The sequence below is a fragment of the Balaenoptera physalus genome (assembly GCF_965194825.1).
Source record: "Balaenoptera physalus genome assembly, chromosome: 2".
Taxonomy (NCBI): Eukaryota; Metazoa; Chordata; class Mammalia; order Artiodactyla; family Balaenopteridae; genus Balaenoptera; species Balaenoptera physalus.
The window spans coordinates 28,513,176-28,528,535 of NC_138883.1; the positions used below are offsets into that span (position 1 = coordinate 28,513,176).

The following is a 15,360-nucleotide window of genomic DNA, read 5'->3' on the forward strand; positions in this document are numbered from 1 at the left end:
GGCGGGCCCCAGAAAGACGGGAACCACAGCTTCTCCTGAGTGCTGCTGCTTCCTTCTCCTCCCTGCAGCCTGGCTATGATCCTCAGTCCCACGGCCACCCTTCAGCTCCCAAACTTATGTCTCCTCCACTTAAGCCCAGATGGAACTCTTAGTCTCAGATCCAAATTTTCCAGTGGGATAAATATGTCTGAGCTTAAAGCAAGTTCCTGCATCCATGTACACGTCAGTATGTGGAAGGGAGAAACAAATTACATTCTGCACTATTTCACAAGCTTTGCTGGGCACTTGTTCCAGTCTAGGTGCTCTGGGGTACAGAAGGGAGAGAAGCAGGCCGTTCTCCGGGAAGGTAGACCACAGAACAGTATGATTTCACTGGTTTTAGGAAGGCCCACTCCCCCGATACTTCCCTTTCCTTCTGGAGCCACACAAGCGCCTCATTTGGTTAAATTATGGATTCGATGGCTGTGGAATTCAGTTCCCCTAGGAGGGGTCAGAGTTTAGGTAAGTCTTCCCAGGGGTCCCCAAATCCCTACTAGAAAGGCCTTATTTGAAGGCCCTCTGAGATCCTGCTCTTCCTCACTGCACAGTGAGCATTTGCTGTGGCTGGTCTCGAGTACTCAGGAAATCTCTATTTGCTGAACTCTTCATATCCTTTGCATGCCTCTGGACCTTCACATATGCTGTTCCCTTCATCTGGAATACATTGCTTCTTTCAAGCCTCAGCTCCAGTTTCCCTTTCCCTGGGAGGCCTCACCTGCCCAGGCCCAGATGGAGGTAGCACACACCTGGCCCCCCCGCTTCCCATCCCCATCTCCATCCCAGGGCACAGACCTGATCTCTCCTCGTGGACAGGAGTCAGAGGTACGGGCACCCACATCCGGCTTTGCCACTTCTGCCAGCATACCGTAGGTACATAATAAATCCTAGCCCCCTTCTGTTCCTCACATCTCTAGTGCACGCATTAATGATTTGTGTTTATCCAACCATCTCCCCTTTACACTGCAAACTTTAATTAGTAGGCACAATAAATGTTTGCTAAATGACTGAGTGATTTAAACAGGGAGAGGGAAGATACTTCCAAGCTTTCAGACGCGAGACTGAGGACCTCCATTGCCCCAGGAGGCAGCGAGAGGGTGTCCTGTGCCAGGATTGAGATGGGGGGGTACAGATGAGAAATCTGGTGGGTTGATTACAGGGAATGGTTGGAGTGGGGGAGGGGACAGACCAGGCCTGTGTGTGGAGGCATTCGACCATCAGTGGGGGCAAAGATCTACCCAGCCGGCCCCCAGCCTCACCCTGCCCTGTGCTAAGAAAAGTGGGTACAAGTTCAGCCTCCAGGACCATGGCCAGGGCATGAGTTCAGTGCCTGGGGGCTGCCGGGAGACAACTTCTTCTCTAGGCTCTGCAGCCCCAAGACCCAAGGGGAGAGGGGTCCTTATGTGCTCTCTTCTTCCTGGTCGCTAGTCAGAGACTTGTGGTCCCCTCATCTGAGCTCCATGTGGCACCCAGGGCTCGTTGGATGCAGCCTCAAAGGTGTTGGGAGATGCGAAGGGGTGGAGAGGAGGTTGTAGCCGGGACATCTCAGAATCCAGCACCCAGCATGTCTTCAGCAGCGCACTCATATTTATCAGGGAGGCACTGCAGCCTGGGGGCTCAGAATCTGGGGACAAAGTACAGAGCTTGAGCGGTTCACCCACCTCCACCATCACTACTACTAAATCCACCGAACACTGACAGCGTGGCATGTGCTTCACAGGCACAACCTCATTTAATCCTCACAAAGGCCTGATAAGAGCTCTTAAGAAGTTATTCTCATTGTTTGCAATGATGGAAAGTGTGGCTCACAGGAGTGAAGTCACTTTCCAGGGTCACAGAGCTCACAAGCGGCAGGGCCAGGATTGGAAGCCAGGCTGCCCGTCTGCACAGGCCTGAACTCTCGGCCATGACCTGGCCTCCACTCTGCCCAGCTCTGAGCCCAGCCCCCGCCCCGGCTCCGATGAGCGCCAGGAGCTGGTCCCTTGGACCTGCCTCCATCCCCTTCGCCACGACCTTCCTCTGCCCGGCCACACAGCTCTCACTGCCCCACTTCCCTGAAGAAGTCCCACCTGCCTCCAAGCTCTGCACCTCCCTTCACGAAGCACCGTCCACCCCGCTGCCCAGGAGGTCCCCGGGTCCCGGTGCCTAGGGACAGCGGTGGGCAGAGGGGCCCAGTGCTGCACGGTGGGGAGACAGGAGCGATGCACAGCGCTGATCCTAACCAAGTTTGCCAGCCCGGCTTTTCTCAGGGCTCCCACACAATGGTCTGCTTTGTGCCCACCTGCCGACAATGCTTAATTAGGCGAGGAGTTGATTAATTTGAGGTAATTGACAGCTAATTAGAGGCCCACAGGCTCATTAACTTGACATCTTGTCTTCGTGAATTGGCTGAGCAGGGTCAGGTGACGGAAGCCGTTGCTTTCTCCCTCCCCAGGCCTGAAGGCCAAGGTGATCACCTGGGGGCGGGATGGGCGGACCCAGCAGGTCAGGTGAGGCGGTCCCAAGGCCAAGAATAGAGGAAACCAAGGCACTGGTTTCCTGGTGAAGGAGGGTCACAGAGAGAGGTGTGGGCCTTGACCCCAGGAAGGAGGGAGTGAGCAGGAGTAGAGGGCTCACGGGCACAGAGGCAAAGACACTGAAGAGAGGTGGATGGCTATTAACAGGGAGAGGGGAGCACCTGGTGTCCATGCAGGGAGGAGGGGCAAGGGAGGGGGGTGTGGGGAAGCCTACTGGTTCCCCAAGAAGCCCAGGCTTTGAAGTGAGATAGACCTGGGGCTAAATCCCAGCTCTGCTACTAACCAGCTAGGTGACCATGAACGAGTTAGTTAATCACTAAGCCTCAGGCTTCTCATCTGTAAAATGGGAATAATAGTAGCTACCTCACGAGAGTGTTGCAAAGAGTCCATGAGGCATGAGACATTGAATTAAAGGATTTAGGCCAGTACTTGGGGGCCTGGTGAATGCTCAGGCAGATGCCAACCACTCTTGGCAGCAAGAAGGAGTGACAAGAAGGAAAGGTAAGTGGGTGGGATGGGTGGTGGGGAGGCAATGGAGCCCCCTCCCAAGAGAAGCCACTGTTATTCTGCAGGAGACCTGTATGCCTGGTAACAGCACTGTTGAGGTGGTGGGGAAAAGACCATTTTAAGGGGGCAATTCAGCAATATATATTACATTATATATATATATATAATATTAGAATTAAAAATGCACGTGGCCTTTGAGGAAGCAGTTCCCTCACCAGGCATCTAATGATATATCTGTACACGCACAAAGATTTAAATACAAGGATGTTTGTTCATCACAACATAGTTTGTAGTAGCAGAAGGTTGGAAGCAACCTAAATGTCCATCATAGGTGCTGGCTAAATGAATTATGGTACATCCATACAGTGGGATAATGTGTAGCTGTGAAATCTGTACATACCAATCTGAACAAGATCCAAGAAAAATTAAGTAGGAAAACAAGATGTAGGACAGGGTGTAGCTCCCACAAGCTGGTAACCAGTAGCCTGAGAGTCAGAGGATCGGAAGAAGATGTTATTTTTCACAGTGTGCTTATTTTATTTTAATTATTTTTAAATTATTTATTTTTACAATGTGCTTATTTTAAGTATGGTTTGTATTTGTTATCTTTCCAAAAAGCATTGTAAAATTAAAAAGCAATAGAACTTTTTTTTCCAAATGAATTCTAACTTGAAATCTGAATTCATAGGCAGAGTGACTCTCGTTGAACTGGGGGTAGGAGTCCAATCCTACTTAGTTCCTTCCTTCCCTCCCGCAATGGTTCCAAGAGGGTTTGAAGATGATCAGTCTAGTGCCAAATACAACTTTCTATGATGATGGAAATGTATGTAGTTCTGCACTGCCCAATATGGTAGTCAGTAGCCATGTGTGGCTACTGAGCTCTTTAAATGTGACTAATGAACTGAATTTTTTTTTTTTTTTTTACATCTTTATTGAAGTATAATTGCCTTACAATGGTGTGTTAGCTTCTGCTTTATAACAAAGTGAATCAGTTATACACATACAATATGTTCCCATATCTCTTCTCTCTTGCATCTCCCTCCCTCCCACCCTCCCCATCCCACCCCTCTAGGTGGTCACAAAGCACCAAGCTGATCTCCCTGTGCTATGTGGCTGCTTCCCACTATCTATTTTACATTTGGTAGTGTATATATGTCCATGACACTCTCTTACCCTGTCACATCTCACCCCACCCCCTCCCCATATCCTCAAGTCCATTCTCTAGTAGGTCTGTGTCTTTATTCCCGTCTTGCCACTAGGTTCTTCATGGCTTTTTTTTTTTTTTTTTCCTTAGATTCTGTATATATGTGTTAGCATACTGTATTTGTTTTTCTCTTTCTGACTTACTTCACTCTGTATGACTGACTCTAACTCCATCCACCTCATTACAAATACCTCCATTTCATTTCTTTTTATGGCTGAGTAATATTCCATTGTATATATGTGCCACATCTTCTTTATCCATTCATCTGTCGATGGACATTTAGGTTGCTTCCATGTCCTGGCTATTGTAAATAGAGCTGCAATGAACATTTTGGTACATGACTCTTTTTGAACTATGGTTTTCTCAGGGTATATGCCCAGTAGTGGGATTGCTGGGTCGTATGGTAGTTCTATTTGTAGTTTTTTAAGGAACCTCCATACTGTAATGAACTGAATTTTAAGTTTTATTTATTTTCAAGTTAAATGGAATTTATGTGGCTAATGGCTACCTATTTGGATAGCACAGAAATCTCTTCGAGGAACCAAACAGTCCAGCCATCCCAGCCTCCATCTAAGGGAATTACCAAACCCAGAGAGACTACCATCAGCAGCACTGATAACTCCAGTTACCTACAGTATAGACACAGCCTCTTTGCTAGGAGTGGATGGTGCTAGGAAACTTGGTTATAGAGACAACTGGAGGTCTTTTCTGGCAGTATTGGAATTGCACTGGATGGAAGCAAGTCAGGGATGCCAGTAGCTGACCTGGAATGCCATTTCTTTTAGGAAAGGTCACCTGAATAACCCATGTGTCAAAAAGCACATCTTTGGCTTTGAGCTCAGTGGTCAGTTCCAGCTGGGGAGAATTATATAACGCCGCAGGTGACAGGAGGCCATGGATTCAGGCATCCAGTTGGCAGTGGTGCACTGAGAGCCTAAGACGTATCAGGCTGTGGAGCAACAGGGAAGCACAGACCAGTTCCTGGCCCTGGAGCAGCCCACAGTCTCGGGACTGAATTCACAGAGCGGGGTGTAGAGAATGATGCTCCCTCACAAGAGTCAAGCATTGAGATGTCAGGGACCCTTGGAGCTTGACTGACAGCCCGCCCCCACAACAAAGTCACAGAGTGAGGGCCCAGACCACAGCCCCTAGGCCCTTATGCTCAGTTGCTGGTGGAGCGTGGAAGGTAGCTGCCAAAGGAACACGTTGACCATCCTCTATCCTTCCTTCTGACCATAGCCCGGAAGCCAGATGATTCTCCTGTGTTATTGCCCCAAATCACCTCCATGGGGCTGTGGTAGCTTTCATCAGTTTCCCTTTAGAGGCTCAGAGGACCCTAAATCCATTTGTTTAAATTGAGGCATAGTTTACACACAGTAAAGCACATAACTATCTTTTTAAAATTAATTAATTAATTTATTATTTATTTTTGGCTGTGTTGGGTCTTTGTTGCTGTACGCGGGCTTTCTTTAGTTGTGGCGAGCGGGGGCTACTCTTCGTTGTGGTGCGTGGGCTTCTCATTGCGGTGGTTTCTCTTGTTGCGGAGCACGGGCTCTAGGCAAGTGGGCTCAGTAGTTGTGGCTCACAGGCTCTAGAGAGCAGGCTCAGTAGTTGTGGCACACGGGCTTAGTTGCTCTGCGGCATGTGGGATCTTCCTGAACCAGGGCTCGAACCCGTGTCCTCTGAATTGGCAGGCAGGTTCTTAACCTCTGCACCACCAGGGAAGTCCCAAGCACATAACTATTAAATGTACAGCCTGATGAATATTCACACACACACACACACACACACACACACACACACACATAAACTCACACATCTACTCCTGTGTAACCACTACTCAGATCAAATAGAGAATATTTCCAACACCCTAGAAGGCTCCTTGTGCCCCTTCCCAGTCAATACCCAAGGTAACCACTATTCTGACCTCTCCCACCCTAGGTTAGTTTTACCTGTTCTAGAACTTCATACAAGTGGAATCATACAGTATGCACTTCTGTGCCTGCCTTAATTGGCTCCTCGTTCTTGTTTGCGAGATCCATCCATGTTATTCTGAGGCAGTACAGTAGTTTGTTCTTTATTGCCAATGGCATTCCATTGTAGGAATATATGACAATTTATTTCTTCATTCTCCTATTGATGGACATTTGGATTTCTGCCAATTTTTGACTCATATGAATAAAGTCGCTGCCAACATTCTTGCACATCTTTTGGTGGAAGTCAGCACTCACTTCTGTTGGATGTATCCCTGGGAGTGGAATTAACAAAGCCTGTGTATTTCTGAAGGTCACAAGGACTTGGTGACTCCACAGTCACAGCAGTGGGGCTCTGAGGTAGGGGTGGGGAGTCAGCTTTAGAGTCCTCTTGGGAAACTATGTGCCCCCACTGGCTGTGGAGGGGAGAGTAGCTCATATCAGAAAAGAAGGAGGCAGGGAGAAAGCCAAGCAAAGAACCACAACATGGTTTTCAAATCAAGGCCATATGACAATGACATCAAAAGTGTGTCTACATGAATGGAGGCTGGGAGGACAGGTGAGCCTAGGAAAACAGAAGTCTTTGTTTCGTAGTGTGGAGCAGGTATAAGGAAGAGGCAAGAACAACTAAAGGTCCCAGAGGATTTTTGTTTAATTTACCCCATAGAAAATAAATTTCTTTTAATTTCCTCCTTGGTAACCCAAATATCATGTTTGCCTCAAACAGGCTATAAAGCTCAGTACTTGCCCGCTAGAACATATCTAGCCCTGCAGAAGGCTCCCTCCACTTCCTTCCTAGCAAGTCTCCTGACACAAGTAACCACTCTTCTGATTTCTATCATCATAAACTCATTTGTGCCTATTTTTAAACTTTCTTTACATGGATTCTGACAGTTTATGTCAACATCTACTGGGCATTTATTATGTGTCAAACACACTGCTAATACAACCATTGCTAGTATTAGCAAGGGTACCTCATTTGATCCTTCTAACAACTTGGTGAAGTCAATATGTTCCCCCTTCAACTGGAGAACAAACCAAGTTCAACAAGGCTAAGAATCCTACCCGAGGCCACAAAGCTATCAAGTAGCAGAGGCTGGATTCAAACTAGAGTGACCAACCATCACATTAGCTGGACTGTCCCTTGTCCCAGGAAACCCCTGAGTCCCAAGTGAACCGGACGGTTAGCCACCCTAGTTCAAACCTGATTGGAGTCTTAACCATCAGGCTGGGCTCTCTTCCTTTGGCTTAAGATTTCACCAGACAGTGCCTGTGCTGTTAGCACAATCTCATGGGGAATGTTTGTCTCAAAAAACCTCTGTGATATCAGGATTTTACCTGGTTTTCTTTGTTTCTTTTTTTGGTTTTGTTCCATTCTGAAGAAAGTTTTCATTGAAAGTAGATCTGGGTTGGGTAAAAACAAAATTATTCATATTAAAAGAGAATTCTAGCATATCAATCCACCAAAGAAGGTTGTTTTGTTGTTGTTGTTGTTGTTTTTTCCCAGCATCCATGCACTGAAAAAGAATTTTAAGACAGTCCCTGACTTCAAGAAGTTTATAATTTACTTGGGGAAGTTAAGAGGAAAACACAATGAATAAAATTAGAGGGTGACCAACAGTAATAATAATCACTCACCTCTGAGTGCTTACTTACTATGTGCCAGAGGCCTTACCTTATATATTCTATCTCATTTAATCCTCTCAATACAGCTATGAGATACGTACCGCAGTTATACCCAGGCTTGGTGAGGTTAAGTGATTTGCTCAAGGGAAAAAAATCATTGAACTGTATGTATGTATCCTTAAGACTTTTGCACTTAATATAAGTGAGTTATACCTCCAAGCCATGTTTATTGAATGGGAAACCACTGAAGATGGGGAAGATTTTCTTTCCTCTGCTTTTGAATATCCCGTTCCCAATAATTTTGGGCAAAGTTTAAAAATGTGTTATGGCTTGTTTCATTTTAGTCATTCAGGTCAAAATGGCATTTCTAGCCTCAGTGACGAGTGCAAATAGGCACAGCGTGTGGCTGTGAAGTCAGAGCCCAGCCTTGCAGGAGGCCCAGGAGCTGACACAGGTCAACAGGCCAGAGCAACCTGCGTGGCCCCCAGGCTGCACACACCGTTGGCCTCTGACTTCTTGCTGTGGTCAGTCCTGCCAGGAACACACCAGGGTATTTGTCCCCTGGGTCCTCAAGGCGAGCTCCTCTGTCTCTCCAACACACCCCAGACCTTATCCCCTCAGCCGCCTGACCCTGTCACCCATCTCTGCTTTCCAGGTTTGTGGTCCCCCACCCAGAGGCACCTCCATCATCCCTTCCTGACATGCCGACTTTCATTTTCCTAGGGTGAATCTCATTTGACAATCTCCTGCCCATATTTCTAAGCTCTCTGGGTCTTGGCATGCTATTTCTCTGTCCTCTCTGAGGTTTGTAACACCAATCATCTGCAGGTTTCATTAGCATGCTGTTTACCCCTGTCTTTCAGATCATTAATGAAGATGCAAAGTGAGACACCAATTCTCCCGGCTCCCACCACGTGCCCCCTCCCATGCCCGGCGCTGCTAGAATCATTATCCTTCCTGGTGTGACAGGGTCAGAACCAAACCAATTTGCATCAATCTTTGGTGATGTTGTGAAGTGTTGCCTGCCCTGCAATCCTCACGTTGTAACAACGGCTTCAGCTGTCTGTTCTGGAGTTCTCCCCTTCTTCTCCAGAGGGCTGATCAGGTCTGGCCGACACAGCTCCTCATGCTAAAAGCCCCAGAGCTAACGGAACGGTTAGGCAGGATTCAGGGCTGCACGTGGCTGACACTTTCCCTTTGTTTTGCACCCTGAGCTGGACAGAAAATAGCACCTCTTTGGGAAACAGGATGGACAAGTGCACATACTGGTGAAGTGGAGGAGGGAGTGGGTGTGGCAGGCACAAGATTTTTCTTTCTCATCATGACATCTATTTCTGCTGAAGGAAAAGGAGGAGCAAGACTCCTTTGGACCCTCCAAGGCCTAATCAGATGCCTGGGCTTGTATATTCCAGCCTCCTGAGGCTGGGATGAATGAGTCATTCCTCGGGGACAAAGTCCATTCTTCTCCATGATTTTTGTATGTCCTCTGGCCCTGATGCTTTCATCTTTTCTTTATCAGTTCCATGACTCTGTATCTCATCTCGCAGAGAAACTGACTTTATATACACACTTGTCTGCCCATAAAGGTGAGAACCACCTCCTACACATCCCTTGAGTCCCTTAGATCCCAGCTTGCAGGAAAGACACTTCATTCCCTTTCTCGATGGTGCGGTTCCTCTGTCTGGCTGCCTGTGATGAAAATATAGGTGTCACTCCAGGCTCTGTCCTGATCCATGCCTACTCCTCTGACCCCTAAGTCATCTTTTTTTCCTTCTCTCCCAGTTGGGAAGGGGAAAGTGAGCAGGAAGAAAGCAGAGAATGAAACGCTCACAAACACAATATATGAAGTAGTATTTTACATGCCCCAGCATTCAAATTTTAGGGGAAATTCAGCCTAAAGAGTCTACAGCAAAATTAGGTGGATATATTTTTCTCAGTGTAGGGATGGACTGAGGACAAAGTTATTTTGCAACTCTGACCAAACACCTACTGCGTGAAGATTTTTCTGTTCCAGGGCAAAGGCTCTATGGAGTAATGAGGAGGGATGGGCCATGGGACTGGGTATGGTTAGGGAACAAGTAGTTTTTATCCACATTACATGTCATGCAGTAGAGAGTCTAGGGCAGGGCTGGATGCTTCAGGTGCTCAGTAAATACTTAAACGTTTACAGATTGACATTTTCAAACACAAGATCTAATGTCATTACAATAAACAAATGTCATCAATGAACTGAGTGTGTGTGTGTGTGTGTGTGTGTGTGTGTGTGTATGCACGCACACAAGCATGTCGATAGGCTGGGCTGATAGGGCATTTTAACACTTGTATACCTATACACCCAGCTCCAGAGGTTTTTTTCTTCCTGTATTATGGAAGCAACACATGCTTGTGTACAGAGTTTGGAAAACGTAGAGGAAAATGAAAATTACCCAAAATCCTCCAACCAGGCAGCAAGCACTCTTACCACCTTGGTCTATTTCCTTCCCCACATACTGGAGATCGTGCTGCATTTATAATTTTTAATAATCTTTCTATTTTTATAATCTTGCTCTTTTCACTTACTCTTATGACAAATCATTTCTCCTGTGATACTGTAACCTCTCTGCAAACCTACTAAGTGGCTGCACAGTAGTTCACTATGTGAATGCACCATAATATACTCAATAGCTACAGGTTTGAAGGACCTTTGGGCCAGCTGGTTTGGCTAAGCAGGGCTGATGACAGCAGTAAGATGATGGAGGCAGCAGCAGCAGAGACAGATGGAAGGGATCAGGAGCCAAGGAAGAAGTTCTCGGGAGCCTGCTTTCCCACAAGCCACCCTATTCCTCAGAGACCACTTCTGGTTCTGACCCTTGCGTACCCTCCTGGCCCTGCCCCGGGCTTTGCCAGTGGCCGCAGTCAGTGTTTCTCATTTCCACTCAGTCTCAAGTCACTGACTTTTCCAACTTGACTCTTCTCAGCTGCTCCTTTGTGTGGAGCCGCTGGCTTGGGCTGGCTCGGCTGCATCTGGGAAGGTCCTGGGATGTGACCTTTAGCCCTGCTTGACCCTGAGGCCTCGGGCTGAGGCCAGTCAGGCCAGGCTGTTCTCCATAGACTCCCAGAGAGGAAGACGCTGAGAAGAGGCTGCCCGGGGACCCCAGGCCCCAGTGGACCTCGCTCAGCTCTGGAAAGGGAGCAACTGGAATAGGGGTGGAGGGTTGGGGGCAGGGGTGGGAAGGACAGAGCAAAACAGGGAGGAGCATTCCTGTGCAGTGACTAGAATACCATGGATGCTTAGAATATATTAGGACCACCAAGACTAGCGAGGCACGATGACTCAAGGCTTATGCCAAGCTCAACATCAGCTCAGAAACCTGTCAACGTCACAAAGAATACCTTTCCCTCCCTTGCTTATCAGCAGCAAATGGTCTTCAATGGCCATTGTCTGTGCAGTCAACAGTGGTATTTGCTGCATGTCCATACCAGCACAGACTGCCTCAGAGGGCGGAAGGATGGGGGCAGGAGAAGTAGTCAGTAAACTGTCAGTTCTCCTGAAGAGTTGAGAAATGGGTTTTTGGCTTAACTGACTATTCAAGGTAATCAAAAGTTATCATATTTTCCCTTTAAGGATTATCAATTTTTAACAACTATGAGTATAATAAAAAATTAAATATGGGTAAGATATGCCATGCACTGTTCTAAACACTTGCAAGTACTAATTTAATCTCCACAATAACTGTAGGAGTTAGATGCACTGGACCCATTCCATAAATGGGTAAACTAAGGCACAGAGAGGTTAAGCAATTTATCCAAAGTCACATAGCTAGCAGATGGCAGACACAAGATTTGGACCCAGGCAGCCTGACATCAGGGTCTTGCTCTTATCCATGATGCTAGGCTGCTTCTTTAAAACGGAAGAGGTCCTGAGGACACTGAGGCTCAGAGAGAAGTGACTTGCACAAGCCCATCCTTCCTCTCCCTCAAATCCAAGCTCTTACTATACCTTAGACCAGCAACAAGGCTATGAACACTGAGAATCATGGCAGTTCATCCTTTCTTTCAACAAATCCTTATTAAGCACCTATTATGTGCCAGATACTGTTGTGAGTTCTGTTTATAACCAAAGAAACTATAGGAGACTGAACAAATTTGGATCAATTCTTTGACATCTCTCAAAAGTTACTTAAATAGTCAAATCTTATTACCTCTCCGTGTCTCGGATAGAGAAGATGGAAAAACAACAAAGCAACTTTGATTACTTGGATTTTCTGGCTCCTTGGATTCTAGATAATTGAGTGTTTTCTGGTTTTGGAGGTCACTTTCAGAAGCATCAAGTACAGATCAAAACACAAAGCAGAGGGCAGGATAAAGATGAAAACGTGTATGAGTCCAACTCAGCTCAGAGCCTGAGTTTAACTGAGATTCCAGCTGCCACTCTCCTCTGCATTCGTTTGTCCCTGACCAAGTTCATGGCTGTATCACCCCCAGTAATCCCTGTAATGGGCTGTAATCCTGGGCGGAGCTGTTTCTGTTTATTAAATGGCCAACCTCTGAGCCACATGGAGTATGGCCAGTTGTGGCTTCTTGCCCTGGCAGCTGATGGGCCACTTTTCTGTTTTAAAAGCAAGGAGTCTTCCAGGATAGAGAATGGGGATAGCAGGCAGGGGGTGGGGAAGAGGTGATGGGTGCTGGAAGCGAGGGCCCCTTCCAGGTCATGAGCTCTTTGAGAGCAGAATTCACGCGCGTGCTGTGGGTTTGCTATCCTTGAGATCATAACTACAGTTGAATAGGGCTTCGATGTAGTTCCAGGGATGGTGCCATAGTTATAGCTGCCCGTGATGCCACCATTGTGGACCACTGAGGCGGGATGAGGAGATCAAATGGGGACAAAAGGCAGAAGGTGGGGAATGAACAAGGCAGAGTGGGCATCCCCTGAGGGTCAGGAATTCTCAGTGCTTCAGCCCCAGCTCAGGGACCAGGCGGCACCCAGGGCAGTTCTCTCAAGCCAGCTACCTCTTCCCTCTCTGCCCTCAGCCCCAGTGTCTGCTTCTTGGAGTTGGGGAAAGACTGCAGCAGCTGCTTGTTTAGAGACCCTGTCCCCTCACTGTGCCCCCTCCCCCCGCATCTGTCTTCTGGTTAGAGTTGTGTGAAGCGGAAGACAATCTGGGGCTTATTAGTGTCTCAGGGAGACATGTAACTTGTGTTGCTGGGACCCAAACAGCAAGAGTCTTAGCAGAAAACTCCAGCCGAGAAAAGACTGAGGAATTGTCTCACCTAATTACGGGGAATGGCCCTCTTTGTGTTTGCGATTCGGTACGGTTGTCCGATCGCTTTTGATCGCTTTTCTCCATTTGCTGGCTCAGGCTATGCTGGAATTGTGCTAATTAGAAGAGAAATGGACAGAGTGATCCTGTCAGCCCTGGTTACTGGTGGGGACAAAGCGGAATATTATTCTGAGGCAATGTTTTGTGAGGGCCCTTCTTCCAGCTCTCATTAGGAGGAAGGGGCCCACAGGAGGGGAAGGTTCCAAATGCCCGCCCGTCTAATGGAGCATTGGGGTGTTCATGTGCTAATTAACAGGCTCTGCCAGCATTCGGGAGCCTCATGGTGCACCTGGTGCCACCTGAAGCCCCCAACCACTGCTGCTCGGGAAGAAAGTGTTGGGCAAAGGGTGGGAAGGCCGGTGGCCTCTTTAAGCAGAGTCAGGGACACATCCCCAAAGTGCCCCAGAGCCTAAATAGATAGGAAAAGCCAGTTACCAGCCAGTCAGAACTTCCCCGCACTGGGAGAGACCACTCATTGCCCACTCTTTGGGGCTGGGGTGGGTACAAGGTCCTCTGGTGAAATGAAGCCCATGCAAGGGCAGGTAGTCCTGTAGTTCTCAAAGGATGAAGAAAACAGAAACTGCAGAACATAACCAAATGCTTGGAGATGGAGTTTGTGCAGAAGTTGAGAGCTGGTATGAAACCCTGTTATCTGATCCCTGGGACCATCACCGTGGCCCACTGCCCATTTCCTCCCTTCCTGCTCTGCATTTACCTTCCTGTGATGCCTTAATCCTGGAGGAAACAGAAGGGCCCAGAGCATCCCACTGAAAATGAAATTCCTTGGCTTTATTATAAAGTCCTTATGGAAGTCCAAACACCCTTCGGAAGCCACAGGGGCAATGGAATGACTTTCACCAGCTTCGTTTTCACTGCTCTGATTTGGGTGAGTTCAGAAGACAGAGGAGCTAAAATAACCTGCAGCCAGAGGACCGAAAACAAGGAGCAGTTAGCAGTTGTCCATTTAAAAAAATACAATAAGTAGGTAACAAAAAGATAAATTAATGATAGCATTTTGATATCAATGCAATTGATAGCCTGTGAACTTCTACTGCTCCAACAATGAAAAGAAAGCCAAGCAAATCAGCTGAGGCCTAAAACCTGAGAGACAGAAGAGAGCAAGAAGCAATGAGACCGTTGGTGAGAACAGCTTAGAATAAGAATTTGAAAATGTGCCTCCAGGCACCAGTGCTATGCTTCTCAGGACTGGTGCTGCTCACGGGCAACAGATGCGAGGCATGGATGGTATTTGGAACAGCAAAAGAAAAGAGAAGACAAACCTGTAGGCAAATGATACTTATTTATGAGAAAAATCATCTCTAAAGATTTAGAACAGCATATTTGTCATGCTGTACCTTTTCAGTCAATCAACCAGCCGTGCTTTTCTAGATCGGAGAAATCTACTGTCCACCCAGATGTCTTCTTGGGAAACAATGCTGAATCAATGATGCTAAGCAATTTGCTTTCCTTAAACGGGAATGTTTTTTCTAAAAGGGCATGCTCTGGTCTGGAGCAGGTAAACTATCAGTGGGTGACAGACGTAGTACTGATTAGCACTTCCTCTTTAGTTCCTGAACAGAGTTGTAAAGAAATGCTTACTAATGGTTTTAGCAGGTGGCAGAGAAATATTTGTTTTTGATCTGTCATGTTTAACTGGAAGCATGCAAACAGGTAGGTCATGAACCCCCAGTTCAAAGAAGACACTGACAAAGAACTAGATGTGTGGGAGACAGCCACAATCTCAGAGAGCAGATAATTTAGCGGGGCAATTAAGACATGTACTCAGATGACTTAAATATAAGGTGGATTATAGTAGTAAGAGTCGTAAGGAGGTATACATAAATGCTGTAGGAATGGAGGGGGAAGGATTATGTCCAGCTGGATCATGCGGGGTTTACAGGAAGGATAGGTTGATGTGTAGGAAAAAGATGCAAGACTTTCTAGGAACTCAATGGCAAGAACAAAAGCATGTAAGTGAGGAATTGGGAACTGTTCGGATTAACTGGAACAGAGACTTCATATACTGGAGAGAAAGGAAACCAAACTGGAGGGTTGATTAGGACTAGATGTAGAGAGTTTTAAATGCCAGGATGATGGATCTAGACTTTATTAGTACAGGAGGCGAGGTATTATAAAGATTTTTAAACACTGTTTAGGGAGTTGAGCAGTAATGAGCTGGGTGGCTGGCAGCACAGAGT

General features: G+C 47.0%; 1 protein-coding gene across 1 annotated transcript in view; it reads right to left on the reverse strand.

Moving 5' to 3' along the window:
* Window positions 1–13,901: 13,901 nt before the first annotated feature.
* The window catches only part of LIN52 (lin-52 DREAM MuvB core complex component), a 119,740-nt gene continuing 118,281 nt past the window's right edge, over window positions 13,902–15,360 (reverse strand). Inside the window, exon 7 of the transcript XR_014261055.1 lies at window positions 13,902–14,080. The gene's annotated coding sequence lies outside the window, so the exon portion shown is untranslated. The remainder of the gene's footprint in view (window positions 14,081–15,360) is intronic.